Consider the following 24,173-nt stretch of genomic DNA (forward strand, 5'->3'; position numbering starts at 1 on the left):
CCAGTGGATCATTACACTATTTTGTAAAAGATATACACTTGCACATTACCTAACTTATTTGTACACTTTTAGACCTGATAATTGACTCGCACAACTGAAATTGGGTTTGTCTATTATCTGCAGTTTTTGAGTGGGAGGTTTGCATGAACTGAAGATGGACTTGATGGACATATTGGTGAACTGATGATTGCAAGTACATTTGCACATATTTTTGAAACATTATGATGTGTATACTTTATAAAATTCTGTGACCCCCCCCCCTCCCATATAAATTGGAGTTATTATACGTGCATGGTTATATTTTTTACACATCTTAAATATATGCAAATATGTTTTGTTTTGGTTTTTTTTAAATGGAGAGAGAAAGTATGCGATTTTTTGCATTGGAAATATTCACGCATACTGAAACATGCACACATATTTTCGGAGCAGAACTATGGGGTATTTTATAAAGCGTGCAGCTCCTGCCGCACAGTTTATAAAATTCTAGCATTGATCTCCGTGCATCCACTTCTGCGCATAATGCTGTATTACCGATAAGTTGGATTAATGGGTTCTGGCCTAGTCGGGTTTTTAACTTGCTAGATGGAGGCTGATTCTCAGTCCGTTTTAGTTGGCTAAGCTCTGCTGAAAATCATCTTAACAGAGAGTCCAAAATTTGGCTGGCTAAGTTGTCTGCCCAGTGCTTTTCTGAAAATTGACACCCCCCCCCCCCTCCTCCCATGATATTAAAATAGTGCAGGGGTGGCCAAATCCAGTCCTCAAGAGCCACAAACAGGCCAGGTTTTCAGGATATTCACAATGAATATGCATGAGATAGATATGCATACAATGGAGGCAGTGCATGCAAATCTATCTCATGCATATTCATTCTAGATATCCTGAAAGCCTGGTCTGTTTGTGGCTCTCGAGGACCAGAGCTGTCCATCCCTGAACTAGTACATCAAATGTGCTGTAGTTCTCATCTGTATAAGTGCCCTGTTAGCCTTGCAAATTGTCTTACATTTTTGCCTGGTTCGTTTGTAAATCCCAGTGGCAGAATGTGCGATGGAATGAACTCACGCCAGTAATTTTTGTGGTCTTATATCTTGCATGACAGCATGGAACAAATTAAGGCATTGTTCTGCTCATAAAAGTGGCATTGGCAGCTATTTGTCACTGAGGTACATAGCACATTTTACGCTTACTGCACTCATATTTTATGCAGAGGTCATAATTTAGCCGGAGAACAAAATGTGTAGAAAGCAACATTCTAGTAATGTAAGTACACAAATAGTGATGGCTTTGGAGGGCAGCAGTAGCCGACGAATACCCAAGGGCCAGCAGCATCTTTGAAATAGCAGAGAGCAATTAAATGGCCACTGCTGGCAGAAAAAAAATAGCAATTACCATCTGTTTATTAATATATATTCATTTATCCTCCATAGCAACCTTGCTTTGCCTACCACATTAGCATAGCATTGGAATATTGTTTCTTAGCAACAGATGCTTTCATCCAAAATATGAACTATTGCCTTTGAGATCATTATTGACTTATTTGGTCAAACTAGCCCCCCACCCCCTCAAAAAAAAAACAACAACCCAAGAATGAAAGGCAGAGGATGGTACCTAGGATTATTCTAAAGAATGCCATGTATACATATTTAACCAATCAGTTATTTATTTACATATTTACTCTTTTATATGCCGTCATTCTGGTTCGCAATCGCGGTGGGTTACAAAGTAAATATACATAAAATAAAAACAACAAAATACATTAAGTATTTGAAACATTGAAATAACACACATGATGTTTACAAAAAAATCTTCATGGGCCTCTACTACAAACATTTCATAAATCACATGAAAACAAAGACACCCAGGAGTCGGTTTTCATAAAAGTGTCGAACAGTGACGTAGCCAGCTACGCTAAACAGATTTTTTTAGCCGCATCCTAGCTGGATAGAATGCAGCTGAAAATTCACCCACATGTGGCAAGCTGTAACAGCTGGTTAGATTTAAGCCATGTGGCAGGGGAAAAGGTCAGCCTGAGGCCGTCCAGGACCATTTCATCGATAACATCGAGGCAGTCGTATGCCCAGGGAGCACTCTAGCAACTGGAAAGTGATTTGGGGCGCCAAAGAGTCCTGGAGGAGTCAGAACATTTTACACACAAGGGAGTAGGATTGAGGTATGGGGGTGGGAGAGGGGAGTCTCAATAGGCCCTCAGAGGAATTTACACTGCCATGGAGGGAGCGGTCCTGGGGCTGCATCAGGCCCCTGTAAAAGACGGCAGCCCTGGGATGTGGGATGGCCATCACATGCTGTGCCTTGGGGGGAGGGGGAGCTAAGCCGTGGTATTTTCCCTGCTTTATTATACCACCGAGGAAAATACCTCATGATTCACCACCTTAGGGGGTCTATTTTCTGAGCTGTGGTATTTTCCCATCCAAGGAAAGTTTGTTCATGCAGACAACAGGACGAATTTTCATTCTGCAACTCAATAATTCCAACTTAGTATCAAAATGGACACCGAAATGTAGCCTAAAGCTAGTGTGATTTGTGTGTCAGTGTTTCGGCCGTAACAGAAAATGGCACCTGCATCATGGCTGGCAGGCGACATTGTCAAATCAGGTACTGGTGGGGCAGGAGCAACTGGGGATTGCCTTTGCCCCATGGAAGGGATGAGAGGCCTCCAAAATACGGGGGGAGGTTAGCAAACCATAAGGGGGAAGGTCTTGAATGCGAAATTCAATAAAGGTAAAGTTTAATAAAGATGACAAAGCATGAGAGAAAAATAATCGGGGTGAAAGAGAACGAGAGACTCAGTGACCTCGAGTGGAAAAAAGTGTGACCAAGGGCTGCCTCCCTAGGCAAACCTTTGGTCATGCACCTCCCTCTCTCAACTTACCTCCAACACAGCACTTCTTTCTTTGGCAGTATTGGCTCTGGCACCTCTTTGAGACTCATGCTGGTGGGATTTTGCCATTCCCCCCCCCAAAAAAAAATGTTGCTGCTCTAGGCGACTGCCTGGTTTGCCTATTTGAAGCACCAGCCCTATAACAGAAAAGAAATAGAATGAAGGCTGAGAGAAAGAAAGAGAGTTTGTTAGTGAGTATGTATGTCACATATCCAAAGATGGGGATGGAAGTCCGAAGAGGTGGGTTTTGCTAACTTCCGGCTTCCGCTCTGGGCCAAAGACTGAAAGGAACACTTGTACCTGACCACAGCGTAGGCAAGATAACATTTACTGCCGCAGTTGCTTTGCAGAGCGGGAATGCTAGGTTATGTAGAATCGGGAATCTTGAACTGATTGAAGCTATGAGGGACAGGACTGTATCCAAAGGATTTTTAGGGCATTGGTGTGCCCAAGCATCAGTCTTATTCGTGCTAGTTTTTCAAAGAGCTGCTCGGGGTTAAAGTCTGTGGGTACTTTTTACCTGGGGACTTCAGCCCGAATTTTCAAAGAATTATGTGAATAAATCCACTTGTAACATTTGTGGGTGTTTCGCAGACACTGGCGTACGGTTTAAACACATGGCATACAGACTTGAGAGTGGATGCAAGTGAACCAATTTTAAAACATGTGCGTGTAGAACAAATTGACCAGTTTGCCAATTAGCCCTCCAGTTCACTCAGTGCTCCAGATCAATGAAACCTTCCTGGTTTTTCAGCCTGAACTCCCTCCACTCCACCTACACCTCCCACCCTGTTGGTATTGCACAATAAACACATTTAATGTCACTTACACCAGATAATCAGCAGGCATAAAACTATGCAAGTAAGTCGTAAAATGTCTTTCAAAATAGCAACTTAGGTGTGCAACTGTTACCCTGTCCTGGAACTCACATATGTGCATGCGAAAGTGAACATATGTGCATCTTTTTCATTTTTATAAAATACAGAATATGCGAGTAGAGTCTACTTACGCATGTATATGCTATATTTTATGCACATAACATTTTGAGAATTCTACTGTAAATGAACAGAAATCTCAATTTTAAAAAATGAAATAAAACTAAATGTTTTTCTGTGCACATCCTTATTAAATTTTGGTGCTAGAGGTAGTTGACTGCATTGCCTATGACAAAAGCCTAGACTTGCATTACAGCTTTGAGTTTTAAGGTAGAATTCTAAGGTTATAAGTATATTGCAATGCCTCATTAAATTGGTCTGCTTCAGATCCCAAAATGGATCGTTCAACATTTGGAGTTGGAAGGTCTACCTGACGTTCTAAGCCTGATTATTAACTAAGGAGATTTGTCAAACTCCACAAATATGCATTAGCTGGGGGTTATTTCTTTGGATAAATGTATTCCACACTGCCCCTTCAGGAATATTTAGAGCTGAGCAGTGCAGAGTTCTGCAGACCTTGAGTCACTTAAAAGTTCTCTCACTAGAGGGGTCCCTAGCGATCAACAACTTTCCCTTGTATTCCCTTCCAGCTTCTGCTCATTAAGCCCTGCTTGAATCCTCCAAGGGAAAATTACTCATTGTATTATCTTCTTCTTAAATTCTGCAGTGGGAGGCTAGATATGCTGATCCCGTCTATTTCTACAAAAGACAAAGCCCAGGATGTTTCAGGAATTCTTTTGCCCCCTACTGCATTGTTGCCAAGCAACATTTCTCTACCAGCAGCTGAAAACCTCAAACTTGAGTATTTTGGAAAATAGCATTGTACAAGGGACATTTAGCAGAAATGAATCCATACTGGATATTTATTATTATTTTTAAGGGAGAAGGCTATGAGATTTTCTGTGACTCCCCCCTAAGTCTATCTCACTCAGGGTTTCCTAAACCTGTTCTGCTGATGCTACAACCGGTTGGATTTCCAACATATTCCCAATGAAGATGCAGGGAATTAATGTTCTTACATTGGGGACTCCGTATTTCCACTGTTATGCCATGATATTCATTGTGAATATTCCGAAAACCCGACTGACTGTGCAATTACCAGAACAGGGTGTTGGGAAGCCCTGGACTTTTTCCTTGCAAAAAGTTTCTGTTGTCCAATTAGTGATGTATAATGAAATTTCCGTTTTCAATTCCTTTAGTTTGGAAGCAAAAGAAAAGTGAAACAAGATATCATTTCTTTTTTGTTTCTTTTTTCCTCACTGAGCTGCCACGAGCCCAGGTCTGGGCACCCCCTGCCCCGTGTCACTGCTTGCCCCCACTGTAAAAAAAATAAATAAATAATTAGGTTCTAATAACAAAATGTACATTCAACAAAATGGTACAGCCTCAGGGCCAGCCAATGCAATTTTGAAATACTGACTTAGTGGGGCAGGACTAAATAGGATCGCTTCTGCCTCATTTGGAATTTAAAGACCAATGGTGCAGTAGTGATATACATTTGTTTTTAACGAATACCAAAAATGCAATGAAAGAGGCCATTTTTAAAAACTTACTGGGCTTAAACTTACAAAATAAGGAATTAACAGGTAATTGTAAGACTTCTCACATGGTTTCCCTGTGAAAAGCAGGTCAGTGGTGCACAGTGGACACTTGGTACCTGCATACGTTTGCACCTGCTTAGAAGCAGGTTCAACTGTGCATTCAGGGCTTTCAAAATGAAAGCTGCATGCAATATGTTTGTTCCCTTAACCTCATCCCATCCCTTTCCCTTGCCATAGATAAAAGCACCCATGCTGTGAGCAGTGCATATACTTTTACCCACAGTGGGGGAGAAATTTTCAGCAGCTCTGTTCCCGTGGGTCAACTGTTTACCCATGGAAAAAGCTTTGAAAATTACCTTATAAGTTCATAAATTGGATTGCATATTCAGCACCTCTGAGTCAGAATTTAGCTGGCTAAGTGGTACTGCATAAATATTTATTTTAATTATTTTTTATTTATATTCCATTTTTCAGGCACTAAAGAGCAGATTGCAGTCAAATACTGTAAGTACTTCTGAGCAGCCACCAATTAGCCAGCTGTTTATCTGGCTAAACAGCTGAATAAGTGGGGGGCAGGGTGGGGGTTTTCTGGATAACTTAGGCCTAGATTCATCATTTTGCTATAAATTTTGCATGAATAGCGCTCACGATAAAAAAGGAGTGTGGTTAGGGTAATTTTTGAGTTACCGCAACATGTGCTATTTTCATTTGGGCTGCTGAGTGAGAGAGAGAGAGAGTCTCTTTATAAGGCTCTTAAATTAGACAACTATACCACTGTAGGACGGTCAACTAGTAACTCGCGGTGAGGTTTTGGTGGTGGTCAAGGGTTTGAGAGCCGGTTTTACATGCACAGTCAGTTAAGAACAGCACAGTAGACATCAGCAAACATTTGATGTGATTCGGAATGAGGAAAGGTACACAAAGATAAGATTTCTACAATGTTCTCTCGCACTAGTTTGATGCAGCCTAGGGCGAGAATACAATGTAGAAATCTCATCTTTGTGTATCTTTCCTCATTCCAAATAACGTCAAATATTCACTGTCTACTATGCTGTTTGTACCTCTGACTATGCATGTAAAACCAGCCCTCAAACCCTAGACCACCACCAAAACCTCACCTCTGGTTACTAGTTGACCATATGTGCATGTTATAAAACTGGTGCATCTCTTAAAATCTACCCCGTAGCTGGATAAATCTAGGAGCATATCCCTCTAACTTTAGCTAGATAACTTGTCTGCTTACCAGCTTACTGAATATGCCCCCCTAAAGTTTTATTCCATGTTGATATTTATTTATTTATTTATACATTTTATAAACTGTCATTCCATATATAGATCACATCGGTTTACAAAGTGACATTCATAGTTATAGCTCAACAAACAAACAATGATTTGTTACAGAGGTGTTATTCATAGACAAGCATTAATATTTATCAAGTAAAATTTCTAGTTCATATTAATAATAGATCTGGTACTTAAGGCAAAGAGTATTTAAAATAAATCGAAATGATAGTTTTCACATCTTATTCAGTGGGTTGTTTGGAGAATCTTATGTTCTCTCATTTGATTTATTCTTCATGATTTGATTATTATCTTGTGTCCTTCTTGACTTTGTGGCTCTGTATATTCTGAAGTTTTTAAGTTAATTTATATGCATTTTTGAATAGCCATGTTTTTATCTCTCTCTTAAATTTCTTTCCATCTGATAGACTATGTGACGTCTCAGGCAGAGAATTCCAGAGCTTTGCACCTGCTATGGAAAACACATGATCTTTTGTTTGCGTCAGATGTGTCCGTATTGAAGGTATAGTCAATTGTCCTATATTTATGTGTTTATTTAAACATAATTACATGCTACACTTCTAGCAATGATAGCCAAGCATGGTACAGTAATAAAAAACATGGCATATAAATCCTTGCAGGTCCACCCAAAAAATAAAATCCTACCGCATTGATAACTCTCTTTGCGCTTGTGCAATAATTTGAAAATTCTTTGTAGGTCATGATAACTTATTGGAAAAACATTATGTAGCCCTTCTTCTAGTTGTAGCTATGAAGGCAGAATTCATGATCACTCCCTTTAAAACCTGGCATAGATCCTCAGAAAGGGGGGAAGGCTAAACCTCCAAGGCCCAAAGCGTAGTGTAAATGTCTCTTCATTAGATGATTGCTCAATCTCCATGTTGGAGATGGCCAATAACATGCTAGACAGATGAGTAGAGTGTTAAAAAAAAAAAATAAACATTTCAACTTGTTTAAGGATAATTAATTGGCACTAAGTACATTTTCTTTTTTTTACATTCATAACCACATCAACAAATAAAATCCAAATAGATCTGTATCTGTAGTACCATATTTTTTTTTTCCCAGGGGTTCCCTTTCTTGCAAGTGGGAAGATAAGGTCGTCTAGGGTGCATGAAATGGATTCTCCTTTCCCTAACATATCTTCCTTTCCAAATACCTGTGGTTCGCTGCTGAGATATTCAGCGGTCTTGGCAGGAGGTCTCAAGAAGGTACTCTGTGGGGCCATCCTGAATTTTTTTTTCTTTTGGGTTTTATCCCAGATCCTGTCCCTTATTTTCTTTCAGAAATTCATACTGAATAGTGCTGCGGCTTTCTATTTTTTGCTGGTATGAGTGACATACAAATCAGACCCAACTCCAGAGAATTCTAGGACAATTTTCTGTAAGAACACTTTGCAGAAAATTATCTAACAGTGCCCCTTAACTCGCTCTATTCTGCGCAATGCTCCTGCCAGCATAATGTAAATGGACTTGTTTTAATTGCTGAGCCTAGCCACTGCTCCATACACTGACTCAGGCTAGAGATGCTGTGGAAGCAAAACCCTTAGAAATGAGGGGGGAGGGGGGGTGTGGCTTAGTCCCTGCAGAAAGGCAACACCCAGGGCTTTTCAGAAATACGATTTCATCTTTTACCCCAACTCTGACAAAGATTCCCCAGGATTCAATAGTATGGGTAGCTTATTCAAGAGAATAAAGCAAAGATTACTTAAGTTTTTCTCCATTTTACCTTAACATATTCCTATTGAATCAGTGAGCTAAAACTTTAATAAGAGCTTTCGTCATTTTGTTTATTTGAGCTTTTTATGTAGTTTAGAATGAATATTTACTATTTATTGGTTTTTTTTAAATTATTTCTGTATTTCTGTTTTAGTTTTAATCACCACTGAGAATGGGTTCTGGATTAGTAGATTCTGAATTAGTCTAAAGAAACATAAATAAGTTGTAGCTAGGGATGTGCATTCATTTGAAATAAATGGGTAAAACATATCTAATGTGCCCTGTGAAGGAATGGCCTTATGATGCCTCCTTAAACTGTGCAGGACCAGGCTAGATGCCTGGTCTACCTTAAATCCCAACGAGGGAGAGAGCTTTGTGGATGGGACCCTGCTGGGGAGGTTAAGAGCCAGAGCCCAACTAGGATTGGCAGGGCAGGCCCATGTCTCCAGGAGAAGGCAGCTCCCATGCAACATTGCTGTCCTAAAGGTGAAGTCTGTATCTGAATGGTGAGTATGTCTGTGTTTACTGCCGAAGATAAGCAGATATGTGTAATTTGATGTTCACTATAAATAAAAACACGGAAAGAAGCCTTGAACACTCATTTGCTGTGCCACATGCCCGTATTTGTTTCATTTGTGACCCCCAAAACGAATCAAGGGGTCTCATTCATTTATGTTTCCCATTCAGTTCAATGGCTCATTGAAGTCTATGGCTATGTACTGTGGAGAAAAAAACCTGGCAACTATTGCCACAAACTGTTTTCTGTGTGATATCACTGCCAAGGCAGAACAATGGAAAGGATGCTATCCAAAGCACAAATCACAGGGCAACATCTTTTAGGCTAGCTTATAGCGGCTATCTGGATCAAATGATGCTGACGCACTCACAGTGAAACGTATGAGCATGTGCAAGAATCAGTCTGTATTTCTTCTCTAGCTTTTGTCAGAGAAGGATATGCTAAGAGAAGCTCTGAGAGTTTTAAAAAGCTTATCTTTCAGTTATGGGACTGATATAGGGATACTTCTAATCTTCTCTGTGCTGCAGTGGTCTCACTTATTGTGCCAGAAAGATAGCCAGTACACTGCTGTGGATTTTGAGGCCTCACCTGGAGTACTGCGCTCAGTTCTGGAGACCGTATCTCTGAAGAGACAGAGACAGGATGGAGGCGGTCCAGAGAAGGGCGACCAAAAAGGTGGATGGTCTTCATCGAATGACTTATGAGGAGAGATTGAAGAATCTAAATATGTACACCCTGGAGGAAAGGAGGAGCAGAGGTGATATGATACGGACTTTCAGATACTTGAAAGGTTTTAATGATCCAAAGATAACGACAAACCTTTTCCATTGGAAAAAAATCAGCAGAACCAGGGGTCACAATTTAAAACTCCAGGGAGGAAGAACAAATGTCAGGAAGTATTTCTTCATGGAGAGGGTGGTGGATGCCTGGAATGACCTTCCGGAGGAAGTGGTGAAGACCAAAACTATAAAGGACTTCAAAGGGGCGTGGGCTAAACACTCTGGATCCATAAAGTCTAGAGGATGTAATGAAGAGTGGGTTGCTCACGGGAACAATGGCTACTACCTGGTGACAATACCCTTATTCAATAAACATATACACGGTTAATGCAACTCCAACATTGCTCTAAGCTTCGGCAGCAATGAGGAAATGTGGAAAAAAGGATTTGCATTCACAAAAAAGCGGGGAGTAGCTTTCTTATGGCGGTTACTTCCCCAAACCAAATAAGCCTGATACTTCACTTTCAATACATATCCAGCATAGCTCTCTGCTTCAACGGCAGGGGAGAAAGTTTGACACTTCACGCATATCCAGCTTAGCTCTCTGCTTCAACGGCAGGGGGGAATGAAGAAAGGTGGATCTATATTTAGGCAACAACCAACAAGGACTGAATTACATAGTCTGGATAAACAGATAAGCATTGGTGTAGCTTGCTTATTGCGGTGGTTAATACCCCTAACTAATTAAGCTATTTCACTTAGAGGCAGTTCCAACACTGCTTTCTACATTAATGGCGGTGGTGGAAGGGAAATAGAATAAAAAAGGTTACTAAGAGCCAAAAGAAACATATAAGTATGTTTAAAAAAAATAAAAAAGTATGAAAGCTTGCTGGGCAGACTGGATGGGCCGTTTGGTCTTCTTCTGCTGTCATTTCTATGTTTCTATGTTTCTCTTCACTGGGGGAGAGGGTCAGGGTGGGACTGTGGAGATTGCAGTGGCAGCAGTGATTTCTTTTGTCCCTTAACACTGAGGTGAGCATAGCATGCTCAGAGAAGAGTCTTACCAGGCTAACAGTGTTTTAACAGATTTTTTTGTGTGTGGATCAGTCTGCAAATAACACAGAATACATACAATATGTATGTGTCTGTATGTGTGTGCGTGCAATACAGTTCTCCATACAGTGAGTGGGGGTACAGTTATGGTATCAATAAATTAATTTGTAATATCCAGTGCAGTGCACCAGCAAATTCTATCTAAAAGAGAGAAGAGGGGATCTTGGAAGGGTTGGCAGCTTTGGCAGAGGCAGCATTAAACAAAAAGTAGTCCAGTAGCTAAATTAAAGAGGGGATGTTTTAGGTCCAGAAATTAAAATTTGGACCTAAAATTTATTGATACCATAACTGTTCCTCTCCCTCTTGTTTTGGAGCAGAAAGAAAAGATGGGAGAGTCATTCAAGGCTGGAATTAGCAGGGCAAGGGTAACAGACATGCTATGCCATAAACCAGAAGCAAACTCCACTTTGGTTTCTGCTCCTGGGGCAGTGAAGGTAATATTTGCACACAATGATTCAGAGGATGAATCTTGTCTGGAATTTGCCTGAATCAAGATATTGAAGAGTTAGTAGCTGAAGAGAATTTGAAAAGTTTAGTCAATACCATCTTAACCTCCAGTTCAGTGATAGGGGAGAGAGATGATACTAACAATGTTGAAATCAACCCCCAGGAAGAGCAGGCAGTGCAGTAAGAAAGTATAAGTGATGCCCCTGGGATTTTTCCTCAGCCTCATTTCCAGTGCCAGCATCATCCTCCAAGGATGTAGATAATAGGGATGTGCAGAGCAAAAATTGTTTAGGTTTTTATGTTATTAATTTCAGTTTCTTTGTGTTTGTGTTTTATTTTTTATTTTTGTTTTGGTTTCAGAAAATAGTGTGTGCTAGTCTTCAGAGACCCACATCCCACCCCCTGCCACCCATAGAGATGACCATTTAAAAAAAAAAAGTAATTTATTTTAAAATAAATCTGTGGACACAGGCCTCACTCCTACCTCCCCCTGGGAGCCATCCCCTCCCCACAGCCCATCATATCCCACCTACTTGACCTCCCAGAATCACCAAATTCTCTCTAATGGTCTAGTTGGGGCCCGGGAGCAACTGCTTCTCTCTGAACTCGGCAGCCGCCAAGAATACTGACTCCCACCCCAGCTACGTTTGGATTTCAAAGGCAACACCCAAAACCCAGAAAGTGGGGAAAGCTAGATAAGACAATGCCTCCATTGCAACAGTATAAATCAAACTCTACCCATTCTCAAGGAGATTCAAGCAGGTTTATCTATGTAGCCAGAAAGAGAGATAGATAAATGCAACAGTGGCAATAAATATGGAATCTGGAAAACATAATGGCCGTTTCTTCCCTTCTCACAAGCTTATGTCTGCTTCTAACTACTGGAACTCTGTAGATACTGTATATGCCAAGACTACATGAAAGAAAACCATAGAATTATAAATTGACTCATTTATTTACACAGCTTGGTGTAAGTTCTATTCATAGGTCCCAGCTTATTTCCTCTGAAAGAGTGAGAAAAGGGCATTGGAGCTCCCCTGCCAGGCACTGTTAGCTATTCCATTCCATCCACACTGTACTTTTTTTTTTTTTTTTTTTTTTTTAAGAAAACCGAAGGCTGGCTTGTAATAAGTTCCGGAATCTGGATTGTATGCGAACCTCAGGAAATGCTGATGGAGGCTGTGAATAATGTAGATACCACATTTGCAGCCATCATGGGGAAGAACCAGGACTCTTGCTGCAATCGAGACCTGCAGCATTTGCAAGTCAACCAAAAAGCACCACTGTGATTTGCCTTGCCTGTTGCTACCTGGGATGCAGGGTGCATCCTTCAACACACCCCACTGCATTGGGAATAGATAAAAAGTGGTTAAGAGTGGAAAAAATGGCCATATATATATGAAAGCTTGTGACAAAGATTAGTATACCACTGCTGACTGTAAACTTAACAATTATAGGGCCCATGAGCATTGTTAGCCTTAGGCACATTTTATTTATTTCAGGCATGAGACTCAAGGCATGAGGTCCATGCCTTGAGTCTCCTCCTTGGTGCCCTGAGTCTCCTTCAGCTGTTGAGCTGCAAAGAAAAGGAGAGGCTCAGTGATGCTACGGCAGATCCCTGTTGTGACCGTTGCTGCCCGACGTCTCCACCCCACTCACCTTACCTCTGTGGCGACTCCCTCTTTGCTTGTTGGATGTTTGGCTGCTGCCGCGGTGTCATCTTGCCGCCCTCCTCCGGCGTCCCTGGGCTGACATGATGCTGCACTCCGCCATGTTTCCCAGAAGCCTAAGGGCACACGTGTGGCGCAGCCCCAACACAAGTACCAGCAGTGGCGCGAACCTCAGGGGCGTCCCCCTGAGATGATGTCATCCGCACCGGATAGTTAAAGTCTCTGAATTCGCCTACTAATCCAGTTGCAAGGAAAGGTTTTCTTACGCTCCTAGCTACTCTGCCTCCTCGGACTTAGGCAGGGGTCCCTGCTCCTTGGGGGCCTCATTTCTCTTTTGCCTTTCAGGTCGCAGTCTGTAACCAGTACTCGCTCCTCGAGGGCCCACGTTCTCAGACCTGCTTCTGAATACCACTTCTGCCAGGAAGTCTTCGCTGCCTACAACACCAGTGAGTTACCATCTCTCTCTCAGAGCTTTCCCTGGAACCAGGTACTCGCTCCTCCAGGGCCTAATCCATTCCAGCTCCTGGGCTGCTTCAAGAGACTATTGTGTGAGTGTTACCACCAAGGTTCTGTTCCTGAACTCTGCATACCCTGCCTACTCACTATATTCAGTTTCTCTACAGCTCAGTTATCCAGGGATCGCTGTTCCAGTATCTGAGGGACTACAACCCAGCCGGGTGCTTCCAGCTCACTACTGCCACCTCTGGTGGTTCAATATACTGTTTTGTTTTGTTTTTTAATTCTTTATTGTTTTAATGTCATAAGTACAACAAATAAATATCTTCTTGGAGAAAAATTAATAATGAATGATTCAACTGAAATTAAATCAATACACAAAATTACAATAAATTGCACAAAAAATATATATCTTTTCCAATGAAACAATCATTATATTAAATTATAGGAAAAATCAAAGTGATAATTTGGAACTAGGCGGCTTCTAAAGGAAACAATTTACTAACACAAGAAATTTGCATTAACATGTCCCACTACATTCTATCTAACCCGGATTTATGAATTCAGAAGTTTCCTGAGATCCTCTGGATCTGTAAATACATAATTCTTTCCTTCAACTTTGACAAAGCATCTACATGGATATCTCAACATATAATACCCTCCCTTATCCAATACTTGTTTCCTCAATGAAAAAAAATTTTTCCTCCACAATTGAGTAGGTTTTGCATAATCTGGAAAAATCCAGATTCTTTGTTCATAAAAAATCTTTAAATGATTGCAGAAGAAATATTTCATTATTATATCTTTATCTGATGCAAATGCACATTGGATCAATAAGGTTCCTTTTGATTTAACCTCAATTTCTTCTTGGGACTTTTGTAATAAATCTGAAATATCAAGAGAGCTATCATTTATTGTTTTTATATCAGAGGTTTCTTTAATTTTTTTATCATCATTTACCAACTTCCCTTGCTCTAAACTCTTCCTATTTGTTCCCACATATAAAGCTCTTACTATTACCGGAAGACATTTTTCAGGGATTTCCAAAATCTATATTGAATAATTTCTAAATAATTCTATTGGGTTTAGTTTCTTAATGATGGGAAAGTTATTTACTCTAAGATTTAATGATCTAATTGAATTTTCTAAAGCTTCTATCTTTTTATGAACTTCTGTTTCAATACCTAATTGGTGAGTTTGAATTTTCTCAACTTGTACTACTCTTTTATCTAGTTCTTTTATTTCTTTTTCTTGCTCGGCCAATTTTACAGAATTTTGAACTGAGGTATTTGTAGTCTTCATTACCATCTCTGAACTATCCATCTTAACCAAAAAGTTCCATATATTTTCCAATGTAACATTTGAAGGTTTTAAAGGTATTTTATCTGACTTGATGACAACTTCAATATTTGAATAATCAGTATCTTTATCAGTATTTTTTAATTTTGGAGTACTGGTAATCTTCGGGGAAGTATTTAGATTATTCAAGGTAATTTTCTGAGATATCCCTTGCTTCGCTTGTTCATTCAGTTCTAACCTTTCTTCTTGATCTAATAAGGATTTCAGGGATACTTCTTGTTCCTCTCCTGGCTTCTTTAGGGAAGAACCCCCATCTATACCAGGTGGTGGTGGTACCTCAGGTGCCCCAGGGCTTAATGATGTCTCCTCAGCCAGAAGGGAAATATTCCGCTCTAATATTTCACCTTCAATGGACTGCCCATTAGGGGTATCAATTTGGGTCAACCATTCAGATACTGTCTTCTGACTTGAATCTGCCATTACCCCACCAGTTGGAGGCTTTAACTTTGCCTTTCCTCTTGGTGTGTGGCATTTCATCAAAAGGATAACAAAATATTCTAGGAAAAACGAATTTAATTCTAGTCAAGAAGACGTCTAGAATGGTAATGCAAAAATTATGTAATTTTTATTTTACTTTGAGGAGCCAGGGCTGCCTTGAGTGGCAGCTCTGGGCTGAGCCGAGGTGTCAGCCCTGAACTCCGCTCAACCTTTTCTTTCAGCCATGGCACTTTTTAATTTTTTTGTTCTGGGTCCTTTAAATGTAATGTGGTATCCTCAGGACCCGTGTTAGGGACCCGGGGCTCCCATGTCACTTTTATTGCTTTTTCAAATGATGCTGCTGTTTTATTGTGGCTGACCACTTTCTCAATATTAGCATCAAATCGCCTATTAATAACCTTTTTTGCATGCATTTTCATTATTGATGCATGCAAATCACATGCAAAGAAGGCCATTGTAATAGGGGAGGCAACCTGGGCAGGGCCATGCATATCATTAGAGCATTACTGCGGCTTGGAGCATCACCCAGTTTGTTGGCTAGTTTTATAATTGAACAGAGTCATTTCCTCTGCACGACTTTCATATTTCAGGACCTCTGTTTATAGTTAGCTGAGCCCTCTCAGTAATGTGCATGTTAGTAAGTTAACATTAGTTTGGGCCAGATATTAAATAGCGTTCATTTGGCAAGTTCTTAGCAGTGTAGAAGGTGGCCATGCAACATTGTTTACCAAGCACACACTAAACCCTCATTTGCAGATTACGTTCTTTCATTTGCATGACATGCAAATTTGAATGTGCTGATGGTAATGCATGGCAGGTCCCCTTTAGTGTTTATGCACATAAATTGGGCTTTCAAAATCAGCCCTGGGATTGTGAATAAGCACATGTGAACCCTGATATGACGTGCAGTTGAAGTAGCTGTCCTGGGAGGTGGAGATAGGGCGAGGGAAGAATTTGCACACATGCTTTAGATTCTTGAATATATGCATGCAAATCTACAAGGACAAAACTGTACCTGTAAGTTGTGCATGTATGTCCATGCACTTGCCTGATACCCACTGTGAAACTTCATAGGTTCTTATGCGTAGAAGTCTGCTTTGAAAATTTGACTTAGTCTGCTGATTAAAAAAAAAAAATACCCTTGGACTTTAACCTTATGAAACTACTCTCCCTGAGTGCACAGCAAGGCCTTCCTGCATAGTGCATTGTTTTTAGCTTGCACACAGGAGCCTTCACAGGCACACTAAAAAGTTTATTGGATGGGCCTCAATATCACTGCTAATGCTGCAGAAATAATCAGTATAAATGCCATCTAAGAGTAGCTGTGAATAAAAAAACACTCCTGGGGGAAGAGTCATTATCCAGGACACATGCTGAGTTCAGCTGTTAATGGAAAAGGCAAGCAAATGCAGAAGGCTCTTTGCCCAAGTGGGATGAGCCCATCAACAGAGTTAGAATATCAGGCACCATCATTATTTGCAGGGTTCTGTTGCCTTTGTTGAAACCCATGTTTGTATAACCAATGTGAATTTTGTCAGGAAACACAGAAAAGGAGAAATGAGCTTCTTTCGATATTTTTATATATGGTCAATAAAACATGTTGCTTATGAAGGAATGTGTTTTTCAATAGCTATATTTGAATTTTTAAAAAATGATTAAATGAGTTTTAGAATGATTACTTTATTCTCGTAAGATAGAAATAATAATTTGACAGCATTTGAAAGATAGGTCAGCAGCCCTGCTTTGTCTGTATATTACATAAGCATGATTGCGCTGCAGTATACAACAAACAAGTAAAATCAACCTCTCAATGCTACACCCAAGGCAATACAACGACAGATAAAAGACTGAAAACTGTTTGAATTAGGGTGTTGGCTGCAACTAAAAAGTGGCATGAAAAATTGATTTATCGTTTTATTATATGTCATTAAGTGTTTGTTAGACTCAGCAGATGCCAATTTATGGCTCTGCTGGGTATATTTTAATATAAATTGATTATTTATTATTGTGTTTATTATTTCTACTATTGTATTTTAAATTGTTGTTACATACTTTGAGCATTTTGTGAGGTTTGACATAAATCATTATTGTTAGTAGTAGTAGTAAGCCAACACCTGAGAGAGAGAGAATGGGCATACTAGTGGCTGAGTCCTTACACCAGTAGATGATGAACCATGGCAAAGTTGGCAATGCCTTTACTGCCTGTGCACTGAGTTGGGACACTCCAAGCAATCAATAAAGAAGTGAAGATACATTACTGGTTTAACCATCTGTGCCCTCGGCATCAAATGTCAGACAATGCCATTCACTGACGTCCCATCACTTCAAAGCCATTCTCCAGGCATCCGGCAACATTTTAAAGCATCGTGGACCCAGGCGGAAGTGACTGGGCATTGCTGCTGCCTGTTTTTGAGGATCTGGGAAAGGGGTACGTGGGGGGGGGGGGGGTGTTGGAGTTGTTGCTCCCCAGCCTTGACAATTGTAAAGGGACGGAGGGAGAGTGGCTCTGGACCCCAGATTCCAGACTGCCTCGGGGCCACATCCCACTGCTAGGCCCTGGTGTGCCTCTGTACTGGGCCAGGCTCAGGTCAGTTCCTGGCACCGGGTAGGCCTCAGTGCCTGGCCCCAGAGCAGAGGCAGGCCCCAGCAACTGGTAAGCCTCAGCACTGGGCCGGCACGGAGCAGGCCTTGGTGCCAGGCCAGGTTTTTGTCCTGGAGTGGCCCATTTTTTACGTTTTTCAAAAAAAAATGCCACAAAAATTACCCCAGAATTTTGAGGTATTTCTGTGGGAAGCTATTGTCGGTTCATTCCATTCTGAAGAAATAAAAAAAAATGGCCTCCTTTGTTGCATTTTTGGCATTTGTATGAAATGAATGCACAAACTTAGGAGGTAATTTTCTAAGACACAGAGGGGGAAATACTGCAGGATTCGCTAATTTGAGGTACTGAGTACTGCAGGCTTTCAAACCCGGGTGGTAAAATATTGCTGGGGAAAAATACTGTGGGCAAGCAGTCCTGAAACAGCTTTCTGGGGCTACCATCTTTAAAAAGGGGCCACACAGCTAGAGGCCAACGGTGCTCCCCCCAGCAGTATAAAAGCACCTGGAGTATTTGTGAAAATTCCACCCCCTCCCCGCTGTTCTGAGGTGGCCAAAGTTTTTAAAAGTAAAAAAAAAAAGAAAAGAAAAGTTTAAAAATTGTAGCTATGTCCCTGACCCCTCCCCAGTCCATACTCTCTCCTTGCTCTAATTCAAATCATGCCCCCCACTCCCCTCCCCAGGCTAACTCCAACCAAAGCCCATACCCAGGAACTCCAAAATCACAAGTTCTCTGGTGGGGTAATAGACTGCCAGAGTACCCCCTTGGCACCTGGGTCTGGCCATGCCATTGTCAAAACGGCGCCGGCTGACCTCAGTTCTAGCATGTGAAAGGGGCAAACGTCTGCACCGGGTAGTCCTCAGTGCCTCAAATGCTTATGTATTTAATGTATCATTACATTGCCGATCCCTTAACAACAATCGCAGTCTGTGAAGACTCTGGTTTTCTCCAGGACCTATACCGCTTCCAGACTTCTGTACTACACTAGTCTGGCATGTAATGAATTTAAAAAAAAAAAACAAACAAAAAACATTTCTTTTCAACCTTTTAAGTGCCTGGTTTCTTCCGTTTTTATTGTTACCATGCCAACCATCAAAATGAAACAACAGTAATAGTGATGGAAAGGCCAGATGAGCAGCCCCTGCAGACATTCCCATTTATTTCGGCGGTACGTCCTGCTGCTCACCACCGTACTATGCGGCTACCACCTATTCCCTAGCTCCTGAACATCTGCAGACCGTGCAATATCAGAATTCAAGAAATCATGGGACAAGCACAGAGGGATCTCCGAGGGAGCGGAAGGAATAGTTATACAGCTGGGTGGGCGGACTGGGTGGACCGTATGACCTTTATCTGCTGCCATGTTCTATTTCTACGTTAATACGAGCTGTGTCTCTTCTTCTCAATGTTTCCTTGAAGTTTTGCCTTTCTGGCTTATCTTAGAGTATTTTTTGTAAATAATTGGAGGTGGACCATCGCTTTAGAACACAAATTGGCTCCCTTCCTCCCCATGGCACTAGTCCCTTCCTCCCCATGGCACTAGTCCCTTCCTCCCTGATTGGCTGTGCAACTTCCTGTGGGGCAGGCTGGGCTGCTATTGGCTTAGGGAAGCATGTGGGAACACCTGAGAGTGAGGGGGAGGATACAAAAGGCAGCCAGGTGCTATGTGGCTTGCCCCTTTTGCCTCCAACCTCCAGCACTTCACCCCCTCCCCCCACTAGCTTGGCACCCCGGGCTGGAGCCCGTCTTGCCTGCATTTATCAATGGTCCTGATTACAATTGTTTGAGTTATGAAGTCACACAGTGAACTAAGGCTGTCCCTGCCTACACTGGTCTAGCTAAGGATATCTCCCAACTGTAGGCTATGCATGATTTAACCTTTCACACCGCTCTAACTCTGGGCCATCTCCCTTCCTTAGCATAACCACTACCCACTGGGCTAAGAATATCTAAATCATCTGCCAGGGCAAACATTAACTGTTTTCATGTGTTGCTTTTATAATTAATATTTCTAAATATTGCCCTATCATTACAGATATTTTAAGAAAACAAAGAAAAACCTAGAAATGTTTCTGCTTCAAAGAATTTCAATGATTTGCATTTTAGTAACTTTAAGAGCAGGGTCCTTTCTCCTAGCATTAATCTCTCATGAGTTATAAAGGTTTCTTATTAATAGTGTCTTGGTTCAGTGATCCCACTTTATTCTCACAAATGCTTCTGACTTCAAACACTTAATTAAGCTCTTAGAAAACCACATATTCAAGAAGATTAACCTTTATGAATTCATAGTTCTATCATTAGCTTCAGTGGAGAGGGAGTGCTAGACTCATTAAGAATGATTCCCTGCTCGTAAATGCCCCTTAATCAGTTTGCCCAATAGTTGCCCTCTAAAGGTATTCATTAATACAGAAAAACTGATTTATCAAGGGTTTATCAGAAACTGATTTATCAAGGGTTGCTTATTTCCTTCAGATATAGAATAGAGAAATGAAGCTTATGCAATATACACATCAGTAGCCAGGAAAAACACCATGACTCTCGCTGTGTGGAGCCAGTTTGAAAACCCCAGTGTTGGTGTTCTGTACTGCCATAAGTAAGTCCTGAGTTCAGATTGTGCTCCTCCTTGTCTCCTGCAGCTAGGTATAGCAGGAAGTGTTGCCAAAGTATTGTACCTTTCAGAGTCCCTCTGAGGAAACAATTTGAGTTGGTGTCACAATGACACATAGAGGCCCCCTAGAGAGCAGCACAGGAGAAACTTAAGCTGCATCCTGCGCTCTCTGATCAATGGGGAGTTGCCACAGAACAAAATAGGGAACATGGCCTGAGACTGTGCATTACGGGGGGAAATTTCCAAACTGGCCGTGTTGCCGCAGTATCCACGGGTACTGTTTAAACATGGGCTTCACACCAATTTTCAAAGGGAAACGTTTCACCCCGGGTACAAAATACCTGCAGACTTTTGATTCTGCTTTTTGTAAAAATCAGGGTGGTTATGCATTCATTATGGCCATCATATAAAAGACAGTATTGTCTACTAATTAGTGGAAAAAGTGGTCTTTTCCAGATCTCGTCTTAAGTTATAATCATTGGTCATACAAATGTGTTTTTTGAAGAACTTTTCTGTATGCAATTTTTCAGAAGAATAGAAAATATGAGAACTTAACTTAAAACTCCTCTTGTTCTCAAAGGAGAACTTAAAATGAGGTCTGTAAAAGACCAATTTTTCTAATAAGTAGACAATACCGTCTTTTATATGATGGCCATATATTTTGTTTCACAGTGATGGGTCTATGAAGTACTGTTGAATTTTGAGTTCCACTATTGTTTGATTGACTATTCACCCTTCGGTTTCATTTCCACAGAGTATGTGTGCCAAAACTGGAATGGATAAGGCTATTGTGCAGCTGGAGGTGCCATAATTTGCATGCCAGTAGGGATGCTCATTTGCTTTTAACAAATGAAAAACGTGCAAGGAATGAAACCATTTTCAGTTCGTTCTGAATGGAACAAACCAAAAATAGCCTTCAATGAAAATACTCATAGTATTTTTGTATTCATTGCATTTATAATAAAAAAAAAATAATAATAATAATTGGCCTCCGATGACCCAATGCTAAAGCCTAGCCCCGGGCCAGATCTGATACTGAGGCCTAGGCCCCGTGCCAAGTTTAGTCTAGCCCTGGCACAAAGTCTAAGAGCAGACATGGCCCAGGGCTGGGTCCTTGACAAGTACGGGGGTAAAATAGCCCATGTGCTTTGGGAAAGGCCCAGCATGTACTCTGTGTTACCCCCCAAGGGACCATATCTTTTTTTTTTCTGAGGATTAAAATACATGCATTGTGGAAACTAGGCTGAGAAGGGCAATTTTCAGATTAGGTAATCTAGTGCATTAATCCATTTAAGTGTGGCGATATTGCTTTGAATATTGTCCTTAGCAGGTTAAAGCTAAACGCTGTGATAAATATATGTGTTAATAAAAGTCATTTGGTTTCATGAATTGTGTAAACAGCTCTTCTCAATTTGCTCCCTCTTCCTTCAGCTGGCAGACTTTGCACTCCAGATACTGATGTTTTATTCAGAAACCTCAGACATTAGCAAATAATAGATTCGTTTGGATTTGGCCTTTTGAGTTCACCATAAATCTTTCAAAAGGTGAGTGCATTCTTTTCGGCGTCTCTGATGGCATTCCTGCTATTGTTTTGGGAAAAGTCTGATTTTAAATGAACCACCTTATCTTTAGGGTTGAGATGGTTCATGGTTGGATTAAGGGGAATGTGAAATAAGCAGCTTCCTTGGGGGCCTGAGTTCCTATAGCTGACTAAGGGGGCCTTCTCAGTTAAGTCAAATCCAGCAACTATCTTTTCACTGGCTTATTTTATATGCAGTCTCACTCCTGCTCACTTTGATTTTAGATGCTTCAGTAATCTGTTAATGTTAGGGCTACTTTCATTGCTTGGACTGAAACCCAGATGTTATTCGTATTAACCATTGGCCCTTGGCTTTGCTTGTCAGGTACAAAATCAGTGTGATTGTTGGATGAGGGGAGACAGCAGTTAATGGTGGCTCTAGGAAATGTCAGCCTGTGAATATATGTTCTAGTCATGCCGCCGGTAAGAGGTATGAAATTTCCCCTTGAAGCAAGTGAGTACCTGCATTAACTTTCTCTTTTGATTTTGCAATCTAAAATTACCCTAATTGAGCATCAATGAGACACTGGTTCTTCTGAAAAGGTGCATTTCTATGCCCCTTAAAGCAAATCTGGATCTGCAACAAATACATGGAATAAGAAAGCACTTGCAAGGTATGTCATCATAGTCACAGTATTCTTTTACCTTAAAGCCTAACGTCTTTCTCAGGCTCCTGAACACCACTTTTTAACATTTATTTTCAAGTATTTTTATGCTACTTTTCCCATCAACAATCACCTTAGACAGAGTGAAACAAATAAAATATGTGAGGCAAATACAACAAACTATAACAATTTTGCAACAACAAAAGCAAACAATGGTCATAAAGTAATCAAATATGCCAAGCACGATGATACCAGTTGTGTAGGTAACCATGAATTAACATGCATTTGCCAGTGATTTCTTTTTTGAGGTGAGGCTGTTTTGTTATGATGATTTATGCTGTGCTTTAATAATATTGTAGAATTTTATTTGCATTTTAATTTTGTGTTTTATGTATGTTTAAATTTGATTGTAATCCGCTTAGCATGATGCTCTGTTATTGGCAGAATAAAAATATTTTAAAATAAATTAAAAAAAACACCAAAGTTTTTAGTTTTTCCCCTGAAAGCCAATAGATTGGTCTCTCGCCTGATTTCTAATGAACGACTATCCATAATGCTGTGAAAAAAGCCCTTTCTTTCAGACACAACCAGTGCATCTCATGGAAGGTAGGACTGACTTAAATTTACTTAAGCTCAGTGTCGTGAAGACCAAAATACTGAAAGTCAGAAGGCCTGGCACGCTGGAGGTAAAATCTTTTTCCTTACTAGATGGTACAAATTTCCCTGTTTGAAAAATCGTACGCTCTCTTGGCAATCAACTTGATTAATTTCCGACAGCATGGACGGATCTTTAATCCATCTGTAGGACATATTTCATATATCTTTGATTGCTCAGGCAACTCTGCCTTTCTTCAGCATGAATTATTTAATTAAAGTCACACATGTTTGTATGATGACCAGGCTAGACTATTGTATTTCTATCTTAATTGATCTCCTCCCCCCCCCCCCCCCCCCCCCGCCAAAAAAAATATATTCAAAGTCTTCAAACTTGTCCAAAATGCTGCTGTCTGAATAGAACCCTGTTACAGCTCTAAGACTAGCATGTCTTCTGTCCTTAAAAAGCCATATTGGCTTCCAGTAGAATTCCATGTGCAGTTTAAATTCATTTGTCTTGTATATAAATCTCTTGCACAGCTTAGGAGGCAGGGTCTCTTCTGGTCATTCATGTGCCAAGTCAATTGTTGCATACATCTCAGTCCTTGTTATTAACTGAACTCTCTCAAGACTATCTGACTTGTCAGCACTAAGAAGCGTGTTTTGCTGTGTGCGTCCATCATTGTGGAATAAATTGCCACATGAAATTCAAGCTGTGAGAGATTTATTGCGCTTTCGTAAGCTTGTTAAGGAGCATCTATTTTTGCAAGCCTCTAAATAATCTTGGTGAGGTTTGCTGTCCTGTCCTATTATTGAGGATAATTTCCTGCTCTTGTTTATTCATGCTTTACTGGTTGTTGTTTTGTGATCAGTGTTAATTTAATATGGGCCTTTGTGCATTTTATTCTCATTTATTAATATCTGAGTTGCACTCCAGTTTTCGACTGCAAGTGATCACTTATAATTTGTTTATATATGTACCTTTATATTGCAATTTTATTCATGTTTCCCTTTTTATTGTGTATTTTTACTTTGAAATATTACTCTGCTGCTCCTCACCCAGAAGACTTCAGA

At 40.6% G+C, this 24,173-nt stretch overlaps 1 long non-coding RNA gene across 1 annotated transcript; it reads left to right on the forward strand.

The window, feature by feature from the left end:
- The first annotated feature begins 5,849 nt into the window (after positions 1–5,849).
- On the forward strand, positions 5,850–23,343 carry LOC115080080. Its single transcript, XR_003853502.1, has 4 exons — positions 5,850–5,879; positions 7,085–7,179; positions 21,753–21,865; positions 22,226–23,343. It is a non-coding gene; the product is annotated as an uncharacterized LOC115080080 (long non-coding RNA).
- Positions 23,344–24,173: the final 830 nt, after the last annotated feature.

Source organism: Rhinatrema bivittatum, chromosome 18, assembly GCF_901001135.1.
Source record: "Rhinatrema bivittatum chromosome 18, aRhiBiv1.1, whole genome shotgun sequence".
Taxonomy (NCBI): domain Eukaryota; kingdom Metazoa; phylum Chordata; class Amphibia; order Gymnophiona; family Rhinatrematidae; genus Rhinatrema; species Rhinatrema bivittatum.